We start from the raw sequence: 14352 nt of genomic DNA on the forward strand, positions 1-14352 counted from the left end.
GCCGGGGCTTATAAATGTTCTGTGGGTTAATTATGCGTGCTGCCCATTACATGGCTGTCCAGGTCAGAGCCGACATGTGTAATTTCCCTGACGTTTATGAATGGAGGCCAACAGCCCACCAGAGGCTCATGGGGAGCAGGTGGCTGCTGGATGCCGGCTCTCCAACGGGTGACAGGGGGCTTGTTCGGACTCGGCAGCCTTTTGAAATGGTCAGGTACCAAGAGCAAAGGGTTACATCTCCTCATGACACACCTGAACTGTGAAAGAGAGAGGTGATTACTCAAACGTCGGAGGCAGAAAAGTTTGAAACCATCTGTATTCTCTGACTTTTCTGAGAGACGAACCTGCACTGTTCTCATAAAGCAACCACAGCTAGTACAGTCTATTCTCTGAGTGAACCACTTGAGCATGTCATTTCACCATAACGTTGTTCAGTAGAGGATGAAAAGGGTAATTGTCTGCCTTGTTATTTCAAAAATTGTGCATTTGATCTATACTCCTATAGCTTACCCTGACCCATAGAGTTTATAAGCGGGGAGAAAAAGTCAGATATGTAAGAGATCTAAATGAGATCTTTAATTGGAGTCCAACCACTAAGTCTGTAGGGTGCTTTGCAGCCTGAGCTTGAAATATATTCTTAATAGGGATTCTCATGGACATTAATGAACAAATAAGATTACTTAAAGGTCACATAATGTACAAAATACTTCAGCATGTTTTTCTAACACTAACATGTGTCTCTAGTCTGTCAGCAAACCCCCTAATGATGAGAAAAGTCCATCCTCTCCGTTTGGAGATTTCCCCTTCATGACATCACAAAGGGCAGTAGCCCCTCCCCCAGGTGGGTGACACTCCCACAGCTAGGTGTTTGTTCTGCCCTCTGAGTCCGCCTTCTCACCGTAAACAATAGGACATGGAGCGAGAAAGCACCGAGTACACCCAAAGCCCTTCCAGAGAGGGGCATGGTCAGACAGCTCATTTACATATTTAAAGGTACAGACACAGAAACAGCCTGTTCTGAGCAGGGCTGAAATAGAGGGGTTTATAGACATGATCAAATACAGGATCAGAGTGGATTTAGAACAAGAAACTTCATACACATGTTTTGGGGAGCTCTGAGACTTATTTAAACTTATTGAAGAGGAGGAGAATATGTGACCTTTAAGTAAACTTAAGTTAGTTCTTAGGATGACATCTTTAGTTGATGTTCAATTTACGATACAACAAAACTGAAATGGGTCAACGCCTGCATTCTAGTTCAGACAGGTAACTTGAGCTGCACTGATTTCACACTTGATGTGTCATTCTTCACAAAACCTGACAAAGGCATGCTCCTATTTTTCGCGGCCTGGATCAGCCCCAACACCTCTCCCCCTGCAGGCTCGGACTACAGGGGTTATCATCTTATCACTCCTCACATTTCTGTATGTAAAACAATCTGCGAGGAGCGATGAAGTCGCAGCCCAAAACCCCAAAGTCAAACTGCGTTTTGCTGCTGCAGTAAACATTTCAAAGCATTTTGAATGTGTGTTGTCAGACTGAACCCAGGGAAGAGTTAACAGTGCTAAAAGTTTATCTGTATTTCCATTTTGCAATAAATGGTTAAATCTAAGACGAAATCTAAATTTTCATGACTGAAATGTAAACAAGCAAAGTCTGGAGACAATACTTGATTCGTTCTACAATCAATCAATCTTTATTTGTATGGTGCCAATTCATTACAAATGTTATCTCAAGACACTTGATTTCAGCTGTCCTTAAAATAACACCAAATGTCTATAAAAATCTGTCCAGAAGTGTGTTCCACCTATGTGCAAGAATCACTTCCCATCCAATGTAACACACACACACACAAAGACAAACTAGCAACTAAAGGCACGAGAGAAAAGCTATGTTTTAAGACCACTCTTAAAAGAACTCAAAGTTTCTATAAGGAGAAGTCCCTGTTTCTCAAATTTGAATCTTAATTTTTCAAACTGTAATAAATTACAAAAATTCTGTAAAAAGGTTCCAGAAGAATCTCTTAAATATTGGACTTTTGTGGAGGGTTTTTCAAAAAAAGTGGGTCGGCTTAGGCTCAGTTGGTTGAGTCGGTCGTCTCTCAACTGTAAGGTCGGGGGTTCGATCCCCGGCTCCTGCAGCAACATGTCCGATGTGTCCTTGGGCTAGACACTTATCCTCAAATCGCTGCGGCTGCTTCGTCGGCGGTATATGAATGGGATGAGTTAATTCTGATGGACACTTTACACAGCAGCCTCTACAGTCAGTGTGTGTAGGTGTGACCTGCGGTGTAAAAAGTGCTTTGAGTAGTCAGAAGACTAGAAAAGAAATATACAAGCTCAAGTCCAGTTAACAATTTGTCCTTCAGCAGCTTTCATTGGCTCCCGGTTAAATTTTGCATCGACTTCAAAATTCTGCTCCTCACCTTTAAGGCCATCCACAACCTCGCTCCGCTTTACCTCTCTGAACTCCTACATATCAACACGCCCACCCACACTTTTTCTTCTTCCACTGCACAACCCGCCCGACTGACCACCATGGGGTCCAGAGCCTTCAGCCGCTCTGAACTCCCTCCCACCAGACATCTGTAACATCAACACGTCTTTTTATCAAAAATCAAAATCTTTACATTGATTTTGAACTGAAAATGTGTCTTTTGAATGTTAATCTTATTGATTTATTACTTTGCCTTTAAATAAGAAGTGCATTATCAGTATTATTATGTTTATTAGTTTATTAGTTAAACTGAATTGTTCTTTAAGGAGCTGAGGGAGCTGATTAGTTTGTCATGACTCCCCCTCGGGCACACGTTAGATTGACTTCTCTTTAACCTCTAAACCTTTTCTTTCATGTCTGCATGTCAGACAGAAGAACTCGTCTGTTAAGTGTGTTAAATCATAAGTCAGGACTCCGGCGAGATTTATGCAGGTGTGCCACAATGTGAGCCATAAATCTCTCTGCACACACACACACACAAACACACACACACTCAGTAACCCGTGTGTTACCTGTTGACTGAACCCGGCTAATGAATGATCTATGAGCAGCAGCAGCTATGAGACCACCAGCTGAACCAGCTTACATCACAACATATACGCTTGGAGCGAGGTGTAAAATGCAAATAAAGCTGCTGTGCATTTGGTTCTTTCTTCACCACCGATCGTTTTTTTTTATTGCACTCTTTTTTCTCGCCAGGGGAAAGACCCAAGAGGGTTTACACCACCATCCAACCCACCTCCACTCCCCACGCTATCTTCACGTGTTTGTATATTATAACTCCCAGCAGCACTGCTTCATTATTGAACGCTTCCTCTTGACATATTTTCTGATCACTGATACAATCTAGGGACAACCCGGAGAGGCTGCAATTAAAAATTACACACAAGGGGGGAAAGGAAGCAGAAAGAGATAAAGGAAACCTTTTTTCTGCATTTCCCAACGTGCCATTTGATGGATTTTTTTTTTTCTTTTCTTCTGAGATCGAGAGCCTCAAGAGTTTGGAAAAGCCAGCCGTACTATGTCGCGTTGCTCCGAAGTAAAAAGGGGGTTGTTTGGAGGTTGGAAGAGAGAGGTAAAAAAAAAAAAAAACACTCTATGGTGTGTTTGGAGATGCTACTGGATGGGACGCCTCAATCACCACATTTAGATCAATGTTAAAAGTGGAGATTGTGTCAGTGAGGACTGGAGTGCTGCTGAGAAGAAAGTAAGGAAGTGAAGGAATCTGTGAGTTTGTGGCTGAGGGAAAGCTGTGGGTTTTGACTTTGGAAGCCTTTTTTTTTTTTTTTTTAAGTTGTTGAACACCAGCACCAGACTGTTTGGTCTCCCAAAGAGGAGCAGAAATACTGCATATTGCCTACGACGGCGATAACGACTTGCTGCACGTCGGGATTATTCTACCGTATGAAGTCTTGGCACCCAGCCTATTAAATATGCATGAATGTTTGAAATGAATTTTGGAGGATTTTTCTTCCCTCCCTCCTCCCCCTTCTTCTTCTTCTTCTTCTGCCCCCTCCTCTCCATTGTCAAACTATATAATCATATTCCTGTCTATTAAAATTGGGATGAATAATTTAAACGTATGACAACAGCAGGGCTCTGAAAGAGAAGGGTTTGCGCTCAGCAGCTGGCACACAAGGTTGCGTTTGATGAGCGCTGCATGCTAAATTGACATTGTTTGTGGTGGCAAAGCAAAACAATAAAAGAAAAAGGGAAAAAAAAAAAACAATCCGCTGAAAATGTCTCCCCCTGTGAAATCTGACGCCACCACTTCAAAAGTGTGACACAGAAACATATTGGCGGGTATCAAATATTTAGCAAGGTTACGGCGATGGCTGCAGCAGGTGGTGTTGGCAAACACCTGTCAATCCGGCGTTTTTTTTCACACGGGTTAATTCGAGTCAATTACTTTTTTCATTTTTGACAGTTGTTCACTAACAAGTTCTGCCAAGTGCAGGATGTAGGCTACATTTGAACAAACAGGAAAAACAATTCACAGGTTCAAAACCAAACATCGGTGTACGCAAGCGAGGTGCACGTGTGGAGTTTGACAGAGACAGCAGATGAAATCGTGTTGGTCTGTATCAGACGGGAGATTGAAACTAAACATCCTGTTTAAGATTAAGATTAACTTTTATTGATCCCTGCAAGGGGAAATTTCAGTTTTTACACTCTTACTCTTACACTTAAGAAACTCCAGCAAAACAAAAGAGATTAAAGAAAGACGCAGAGTGATTAACACTCACATTTAGAATGAATGTAAAGTAAACATCAGCTCATTAAATGTTTTGTTTTAAGTCTCTTATTAATGTTGCCGAGTTAAATAAATGTTTTCTTTTTTTTTGTAGTACAGGACAGCTGCCTGGCTCGTTCAGTCCGGGCTATTTCGTCACATAAAGAAGGAAGAGAGACAGAGTACATTTTCCAAACCGCGTCACCTTAGACCTGTACACACACTCGTACTGTAGCGGGAGACTCAATCACAACTTCTCAGCTACAATTCTACAATTCACTTAGTAGTAGACATGGTCTCTCTACTGTAAATGTGCTCAGCTTGGATATGTTTTCTAATGAAAGTGTGATGAAGGCCACAAGTTGAAATGCATCTGTCTAATACAATTCTACAATTCTACAATTCTACAATTCACTTAGCAGACGCTTTTATCCAAAGAGACGTACATCAGAGAGTAAGAACAACACAAGCAAGGATCTAGAAAAAAGGGAACAATGTCAGTAAGAGCAAACGATCAGCTTTGAGTCTGATTGGACACACAGGTGCTGACAGGAAGTGACCAGAGGCAAAGCACAACATTGAGGGCAGTTCTTGAGAGCTCTAATCAGTATAGAAACCATCTTATAAGTCGTCGTTATCAAACAAAAACCATCATCATTACCATCATCATCATCAATAATATGGAGACCATCATCATTAAGTTAGTAGGTATTCATGAAAGAGCTGGGTCTTTAGCTTTTTCTTAAAGGTGCAGAGGGACTCTGCAGATCACATGGAGTTTGGAAGTTCATTCCACCTTTTGGATAATCGCCTACATTACCCATAAGCCACCCACTTAAAGGGACAGGTACAGGCCGGTAACAATGGACTTGAGCTTGTTTCTTTTCTTCTAGTTTTCTGACTACTCAAAGCACTTTTACACCTCATGTCACACCTACACCTTCACACACTGATGACAGAGGCTGCTAGAGACCATAAGAAGTTACTAATCCATTCATACACCGCTGACTAAGCAGTGGTAGCAACTTGGGGTTAAGCGTCTTGCCTAAAGACACATCGGACATGTTGCTGCTGGGGATCGAACCCCCGGCCTTCCAGTTAAGAGACGACCGACACTACCGACTGAGCCACAGCTTCTACAGAATGAGTGCACCAGAGTGGTGGGGGGTTCGGTGCCTTGCCTGCTCGGCAGTGCTCGGGAAGTGCCCTTGCACCTTTCCAGTAATCAGAACAACTTCTGTATTTTGGTCCGCAGCAGGACTTAAATGGGTGACCCTCCTGTTCCCAACCCAAGTCCCCACAGACTGAGCTATATGGCCGCCCTTGCTTAAAAAAATCACTTTGTTAGACTGCAGAGTTGAAACATGTTGCTGTTTGATTTTGGCAACAACAACTCCTTTCACAAATCATACATCATTTCCTTCATTGTAAGTAAGTCAGTAAAGTTTATTCATAAAGCACCTTTTCAAAAGCAGACGACTCAAAACACCTCACAAATAAAAGATGAATACAAAAGACATTAAATACAGAAAATTACATAATAACAGACACACAGATCGAATAAAGGCAAGTCTAGATAAAATGGGTCTTCACCTGCTTTTTAAAAAGTGTCCACAGAGTTCACACCTTGAGGGTTTAGGAGCAACAGCCTGAGAAAGTAGAGTCTCCTTTAGTTTGACGTCTTCAGCGAGGAACAACCAGACCCCGATCAGGGGGTTCAGAGTCCTGCAACCAGACCCCGATCAGGGGGGCTCAGAGTCCTGCTGGTGTTGTACGGCTTCACAAGTTCAGAAGTGTTACTGGATAAGGAATGGTCACTGGAGGGCTGACACATTCATTATTATCTTTAACCCTCATGCATCATTATGGACATTTTTGTCCATTTGGTCAAATGTTACCTCCTCATTTTGTCTGTGTTAGTCCATTTTTTGTAAGAAAGTCTCTCTCTTGATTTTGGAATGCACATTTTATTTTTTTAATAGATCAATAGAACACTGTGAAACATGTTTACTACCCTCTTAAGTCATTAAGGACAAAAATGTCCACTTCCAAAAAACTGCTATAAAAATAGAACAGATTGATATTTTTTTTACTTTTTTCTTCATACATCTCTTAAACAACTCCAGCCCTGCTCAAAACTACCAAGCGCTCAATCATTTTTAGGAATTTAACCCTTTAAATGCCAATTTGATTACTTGATGTCACTGTCGTTATTTATGAAAAAAAACACAAAAATTAGTTATTTTCAATTTAACAAATATTTGGTGGTTGGGGGATTTTTCTTTAAATCAGGCATTGTCCTTAGTGACTTAAGAGGGTAGTAAATTAAACAGATGCCTGAGGGTTAAGTAGCCTGGTTAGAAAACCTTCTGTACATAAGAAAAAACATTGGTGGAAAATCAGGGAATTAGTTTGAAGCGACATTATAGAAAGGTAAAATGTTTTTAGATAAATTGATTTTCAGGCTTCGTTTCTTTTCTTTGCTATGACAGCAGAAGCAGAAAATAAGATATACATCCTCCTGTGTAGGAGCAGACTGAATCTTTAAACACGTATATACAGAGACGACACACACACACACACACACACACACACACACACACACACACACACACACACACACACACACACACACACACACACAGATATATAGCAATAGAGAGTTTGTGTATGTGTGGAGGAAGGAACGAATGAAGGACTCGGGGAGTGCGAGCTTGAAAGCAAATGTAGAAATCTGAGATGTAACTGTGGGTGGAGGGCAAAGCAACTTTGAACATTGATGGCAGTGAAGTTATTATCCCTCCTCTCCAGAGGTCACAGCAAAGGCTGCTGGGAGGAAGAAACTCCCACATACCTGAACTGCCAATGACACGATCTGAGCCTTCAGTAATTCCCCCGACCTCGGAGAAAATGTCCTTTAGATAGATAGATGGATAGATAACTTTATTTATATAGCATCTAACTCCAGAAAATAATAAATTAAACATCAGCAATATGACTCGAACAAAAATGCAAGAACAGGATGCAAGTGCAAAAAAAATCAACAAGAAAAAATGCAAATAAAATGAATGAAAAAGATACAACACACCAAAATCAAAATGCAGTGACAGTAACAAGGCGATTACAATTAAAGAAAATTAGTAAACAACTAAAAGTGATCAAAATGAATAAAAAATTACAAGATTATACCAAGAAGATGACATCAAATCACAGGGGAAAAAAATATAAATGGGGATTCATAAATATAGATCATTAAAATACTGCATCGGTTGGAGGTCAGAACGGGAATATCACCTCCGTTTTCTGTAGAATACCGTCGTCAGGACGCTCTATAGCTGCGTCTTTATGTCCTTGCGGCTTGCTGGACAGTAAGGCAGGTCAATAATACAACAAAAACCAGCTGACAAATCTCTGTAATTCACGCTAGGGCTGGGTGATATGGACCAAAACTCATATCTTGATATTGTTTAGCTGAATGGCGATACTCGATATATATCGATATGTATTTTATTAACAGTGAAAACACATGGAAAAATAAACTACCTGTTTGTGAATTTAAAAAGTAATATTATAAAATATAAATGTTCCTTAAATACAATAAAAGAGAGAGAGAGGAGGAGCAGACAGTCAGTCATCATCATTGAGATGAGAAAAAGGTGACCTGGCACCTCTGTAACGTTATTTTAATGCAACATAAACTATATCGATATTAACGATATTGTCTTACCCTATATCTTGTTTTAAAATATATCGATATATCTTAAAAACTTGATATATTTCCCAGCCCTAATTCACTCCCTGGACTTGATTGCAAAGTTCAAAATAGTATGCGTCCAGAGATTTGCTGGGTTTCTCCACAACGTAAACCAAGATGTTCACCGGCAAACGAAAACAGCGGTGAGACGTTTAGAAAAACTTTTAGTAAAACGGTAAATAGACTTGAGCTTGTATGTTTATTTTCTAGTCTTCTGACTACTCAAAGCACGTTAACACGGCAGGTCACACCTACACATTCACACACTGATGGTAGAGGCTGCTGAGTAAAGTAGAAGTATCTAATCCCATCCATACACATTCATACGCCGCCAATTATGCAGCGGGAGCAACTTGGGGTTAAGTGTCTTGACTAAGGAAGCATCAGACATGTTGCTTCAGGAGCTGGGGATGAAACCCCTGACATTCTGGTTGAGAGACGACCAACTCTACCCACTGAGCCACCATTTGTCTTCTTCCTGTCTATTGTTGTCCAAACTTGTGAAAACCACACTAAGTGATGACGTGTGTAAAAAGTTAACTTTAATAAAACATGAGCGAGTTACAGATTGTGTCAAGAGTTTACACAGCGAGCCGAGCATGTCTTTACTTTCTAGCTGTTTTCACACATCCCTCAGACTGTGTGTGTCTGTCTTAGTGTAAGTGCGGTATGTAAATATGAGTCGTTAAGGCTTTATTAGGTGCATTGCATTTAGATGTGAGTCTTCTGGTGGGGGCTAATTTGAATCGATGAACATTTAAGAAAATCTATAGAATAAAATAAATCTTTGGAGGTTTTTTTGGAGGTATTCTGGCATGTGAACATGAATCAATCCCATCTCAAATCAGCACTGTGGCAGTACACACACACACACACACACACACACACACAAACTCACTGAAGGACTATTAGCAGCCAGCAAGCAGCTCAATACTGAAGCCACGACACCTGAACAAGAATTCACAGCCAATAATGCTTTCGACCCAGCGGCCTCACGTGTTATTGATTTCCCCAACATGTACACACAATTTGTGGTTCACCTGTGCTCAGACGTCGACATTGTGTGTGTTTGTGTGTGTGTGTGTTTGATGTTTTACTTTTCAAGATTTAACCACAGTCCAAATAAAAACAGCAGCGCCCGAGGCTGTGTGTCAGGAGAGCCATCTCTGAGTCTGAGCTACGAGGGCGAGCGTCCGTCCAGATTAATCTCAAACACACATCACCTCCACATTTAACCTGTGTGTGTGTGTGTGTGTGTGTGTGTGTGTGTGTGTGCGTGTGTGTGTGTGTGTGTGTGTGTGTGTGTGTGTGTGTGTGTGTGTGGTGTGTGGAGAGTGTGTCTAAACTAACAGACCAGTGTCCTTTCAGTCACAGTTTTTCGTTTTACCTCAGAAACTTGAGTTTGTTTCTGTCCTCCTTCACTAAGAGCTGAAGTGATTTTGAGTTTTGATTTTGGAGTTATGGTTCATAATATCAGACATTGTGAGATAAATTATTACAGTGATTGAACTTATCTCCATGGCTACTGAACAAGGATGTAAAGATACACTCAATTTACGACATATATCACAATTTGGGGTTCACGATTTTTCGCCATTTATGTGATTTTTATAAAACACAAGATTGAAGTGAATATGAAGAAATATAATTATTTGATTTCAGTTTTCTGACAATCAAAATGCAAACAAGATGCTTCTTCCATCTGTAGCCTACATTATCTTCTGTAGATAGCGCCCTCTGCTGGTTAAAAAGAGTATTGCAATATGTATTTTTGTCAAACAGTTTAAAATTGTCCATATTTGGAATGCTTTTAAATTGTAATGTTTAAAGAGGACATATTATCCCCCTTTTCCATTTTTTCAAACAGTCCCCCTGTGGTATAAATGAAACATCTGTGCTGTGCTTTGGTCAAAATATAACATGAATCAAGCACCAGAGGAGGTTTGTGATCCTGTATAAACCAGCTCTCTCAGAACGCTCCGTTTTGGTGTGTGTGTGTCTCTTTAAATGCAATGACCCCCCCCCCCGAGTTTTCCCCGTAGACATCACTCCTCTGTAGAGAGAATATAAATGGCAGACCTGCGCAAAAGTTTTACTCTAGGCTGGGGGTGGAGTCCATGGGTGGAGATACCAGGGGAGGGGAGGGGATTTATTTTTTTTACCAGAATCCCACTGTGACATCACAAGGAGAGCAAATTAGAAACAGAGCATTTTTCTCTGTGTTGTAAGACTTATGCAGACCACAAACAAAGGACTGGATGGGTTTATTTCACATTTTGTGGGTCAGTAGACACTCAGGTTACACAGATAAATGTTCAAACACACTGTACAAGGTGATTTTTCATAATATGTCCCCTTTAAGTGACTCTTAGAGATGCTTGACTACAACAGTTATAATAACCATTATCAGCCCTCCCCATTACATCATCATTAAAGTTGCAAACGTTAATATTATATCGAGACTATCTCTCTACTTTTCCTATTCCATATGTAGAGAGAATAGTCTCTTCACTCAGAGAACCATGGTTACACATTGTAACTTTGCTAAATGTTGCTTAGTGCTGTGCTCATGGTGGATTAATGTTGGGTCTTTGTAACATGCTCTACCCTACAAATGTACAAATGTGTGTGACTTTATATTTACTTATCTCGGTGCTTTGTATGGGCAAATCATGTGTTTGTTTCTATTTGTTTCTAGATGTATAGGGAGTGGAGAAAATATGTGTTAGTCTGTCTACATTGTTATTGTACTTTCTTTCTTTCTTTCTTTCTGTGTGTGTGTGTGTGTGTGTGTGTGTGTGTGTGTGTGTGAGTGTGTGTGTGTGTGTGTGCGCACCCCATGCATCCACACATTCAGCACTAACTGTTCCTCTGGAGTCTCCACTCAATAAGTTGGCAACAAATGCAAAAACCTGTGAGATCAAAGGGAATATCACCCCGCTAATCCAACTTCAGATCAGAGAGAGATCTTCAAATTAAGTGTGAGGTTTTGAAGTAAACGCTGTTTTGCCACCGAGTTTCATTTATTTTCAGCTCCGGCGCCCTAATTGGCCCCAGAGGTGAGGGGGGGAAAGTGGATGGGATGGGGAGCGCAGACCCCGGGCCAACTATCCATCTAAAATGTGCGCTAATGAAACGGTCTGGGGAGAAATTGACATTTCGGTGCAAAAAGAGCAAAGCCGTGTCGGATCGGCGAGTGGCCAAGCAAGGTGCCCTGCGGGACTCGCACTCTGAAAGCAAGTCAATATTTCACATCATGTCGGTATTAATTAGACTCTGCATAACAGATTTTTTACACCGACTATCATGAAGTACGTCCAGACACGGTTTGACCTCAGTTGCACATGCAGCATATGTCTGCAGAACTCCTTTCATCTCGCTAAGCGCTGGGCATGAGGTGATTAGGGCGGAAGAAGACGAGTGAACCTTTAAAGCTGCTTTTTTTCTGCCTTAATGTCTTTGACAAAAGAAGCACGTACATTAAAAGATCAAATGTCCTACGACAATATAACATGTTTGGTCAAAATAAAAAAAATAGGACTACAAATCACTGCTCATGAGTAGAACTGTTTTAACCATAGTTTTGTGGTTGCTTATTTTCCTGTAACTTGTAATTTATGTATTTTGTATTTGTTGTTTTTATCATCTTTTCGATTAAATTCTACTCGCGACATCGTTGTAAATGAGTGCCCTCATCATTTCTCGAGATTAACTAAAGACGGAATAAATGAATTAATGAAACAGACACAATCAAACTTCATTCCACATGTTTCCAAACACAGGGAGGCAAAAATGTCGCTGGATATTGTCCAATTCTTCAAAATTACAGCTTATTCCTCCCGATGAAATACTAAAGTCAATATGCAAACATCCATGGTCCCAATCAGTTTTTATTTCCCCGTGATAGCAGAGGGAGTTTTGGTGTTTTCGGCGTCTTGATTGAGGGAGGCAGAGACTCAAAAAAAGATGGACCCAGCGTTAAGTAAACAGCCCATGATGATCTATTTTTTTTTCCCCCTCCAAATTTCAAATGTGCCCTTTGAGAGAGGAGCGATAAAGAGAGGAGGGGAGGGGCGTTGTGTGTGATAAACAAAAAAAACGCTGATCTGCAAAACAAAAATGCCAGCTCGTGTGACTGTGTTTGCATTACGAGCACGGATGATGGAAATGCTAGAAGATGGAAAAATTAAAATGCATGCAAGCAAGCTATTTTTTAAGTCTTAAAGATTTTTCACACTTAAATGTAGAAATCAAGTTTATCCTCTGAAAATAACTCTGTGAGTCATGACTGTCTACAATGGGTGTAACACCCGAGTCCCACTGTCTGTGATGTTTTCAGAGTTTTCAGAGTCCTATCTTCACTTTGTTTACATCGCCCGGACGGCCGGCTGACTCCTCCCCTCACGTATAAAAGTTGTTTAATTGAGGGACTAGAGAAAAGAAGAATAACATACTGTACTCACTGCTTAACTGTGTTTCTAGATCACGCTCATTTCAGGTAAATTTACATGCAGTGTGAAGATACGAGCATAATAAAGATCGCTAGCATTAGCATGCTAACACAACAATGCAGCGCAAGTTGTTTTGGTTTCATGCTGGTGCTCAAGGGCGACATCTGCTGGATCAAAAAATCACATATAAAGCCTTTAAAGATGTTGTTTATTTTCTATCTTCATCTTCACAGTTTGGCCAGACATCGCTAATCAGTCCTTGCTAACTTGAGTGCAGAGCTTTCCAAGTGCAAAAACTAAAGACTAGAGAGGTAGGATACCTGACTCGATATTCATGTTTTAGACCTATAGCTGCTGTATTCAACGTGCCGGGAGGGAGAATTTGTTGGCAAAGTTTACACGGACACCTGAGCTTTACAATAATATCTTAATCAGAAAACCATTGGCATTAGTCTGCTGCCATAATAGCCTCCAGTTTTTGGAACCTGGCTGCAGGGATCTGCTCCCATGCATGATAAAAATGTATCTCAAGAGTCTGCATGCCTAATTCCTTTCCAAGCCAACAGGGGGGAGGGGGGGAGAGGGATTATCGACATGGTGACACAAGAAAAGGGTCGAACGCAAACTGTCGTGCAAAGTCGGGAAGAAGATTTTCCAAACTAGCGTTGTATGCTGTAGCATTAAATCTAAACCTCCTTGGGACTACCCAAAGTGAACTTTTGTTTATAGGACGTACACAACAGGAAGAACATGTAGCGAAAAAAAAGTGGTGGCAGAGGGAAGAAACATCTTTACCCAGCAAACTGTATCTGGAGAAGAACGTTGTAAATAGTGAGGAAGAGTGTGAGAAGCCGGGGTTTTTGTTTTCCATCTGACACTGACGGATAACTTAAGCCTGGATGAAGCAGCGTCTGGACAGTCCAGACCTTTGAGAAATCCTTTGGATTAGCCGGAGGAGAAAGCACATCAACACCACTCACTCATATCCCCTGACAACACCATACACACTGAGTGTAGAGGGACGGATTCTCCATTATTGTTTTATTTATTGGATTTATTGTTTTTTGGGGGGCCATATTTGCCCAATGTTAAACTATACAAATTTTAAAGAGCAGCCTTGTTTGACGCTTTACCATTTATTACTTTATTCAAATAAGGGATTAAAGAGCAGTCAGAGGAGAGTTTGTTCCACTTTATAAAGGCGTTTGTAATCCTTCAGTTGACCTTAAAGTCAGCATGAAATTAAAAAAATGAATATTTCAAGTTGTTTGCTATTTCCTTTTCACACCATAACATAAACACCAAAATATGTGTGTATGTATTTGTTTTAACAGGCAAAACAACAAGAAAAAGTTGTATTTCTGGTGAGCTCACGCTTTACCACACGTGTGGAAATACAGCAAAGACAATAAAAGTGT

The sequence above is a fragment of the Labrus mixtus genome, chromosome 8, assembly GCF_963584025.1.
Source record: "Labrus mixtus chromosome 8, fLabMix1.1, whole genome shotgun sequence".
Lineage (NCBI taxonomy): Eukaryota > Metazoa > Chordata > Actinopteri > Labriformes > Labridae > Labrus > Labrus mixtus.